We start from the raw sequence: 901 nt of genomic DNA on the forward strand, positions 1-901 counted from the left end.
CATTGTGTTGAATATATTCTCAAATATATTATTTTCAATATGCATCACATCTATATTGTGACGAAGAAGAAGTGTATGCTAATAAGGTAATCCTCAAAATATACTCTTTTTCACCCAATTATGACTTACACAGTAGCCCGGAATCTTTTCTTCATTGCATTTTATTCCAAAAGGGATATTAGGAAGCGAATTCAATTGTGACAATATTTCTTCACCTAATAATTGAGGAATTGAGAAGTCATGCTCAACTTTTTTTCTAAGAAATTTATCTCTCTACCTCCTAAAAGGGTGATTAAGTGACAAAAATTGTCGATGACAATAAAAAAAAACAAGGTTTCCTACCATGATCTAATATGAAAGCTTTAGAGCATTCCATGCAATAAAGACATGATAATCGTCCATGAGTGCTCTATCCTGACAGCATACCATAAGCAGGAAAATTATTAATTGTCCACAACAATGCTGCCCTTAGTTTGGAATTTTGTTTCTTATAGGCATCAAATGTGATAACAACTTCTGTCTACAATACTTTCAACTCATCTATCAAAGGTCTCAAGAAGACATCTATGTTTTGGCTTAGACTTTTTATCCCCGGAATAACCATATTAAAAAATATATATGGTTTTTTAATACACATCCATGGGTAAATTGTACACAGAGAGCATTACTGGCCAAACAAAATAAGGTATTGTAGTTGGTCCAAAAGGATTGAAACCATCAGTACATAATCCTAGTTTGACATTCCGAGGTTCCATTGCTAATAACTCATGTGTGCAATTGAAGTGTTGCCAAACCTCATCATCAACAGGGTGTCTAAGCACTCCATCATCACTTTGGTTCTGTGCATGCCACGTCATATGTTCAGCAATTTTCCCTAACATATAAAGCCTTTGAAGCCTTG

General features: G+C 34.3%; 1 pseudogene across 1 annotated transcript in view; it reads right to left on the reverse strand.

Annotated features, from left to right (window-relative positions):
- Nucleotides 1-49: 49 nt before the first annotated feature.
- The window catches only part of LOC110425585 (uncharacterized), a 3,336-nt pseudogene continuing 2,484 nt past the window's right edge, over nucleotides 50-901 (reverse strand). Inside the window, exon 4 of the transcript XR_016351795.1 lies at nucleotides 50-874. The product of XR_016351795.1 is annotated as an uncharacterized LOC110425585 (transcript). The remainder of the gene's footprint in view (nucleotides 875-901) is intronic.

The sequence above is a fragment of the Theobroma umbraticum genome, unplaced genomic scaffold, assembly GCF_002168275.2.
Source record: "Theobroma umbraticum cultivar Fairchild unplaced genomic scaffold, ASM216827v3 scaffold_81.0, whole genome shotgun sequence".
Lineage (NCBI taxonomy): Eukaryota > Viridiplantae > Streptophyta > Magnoliopsida > Malvales > Malvaceae > Theobroma > Theobroma umbraticum.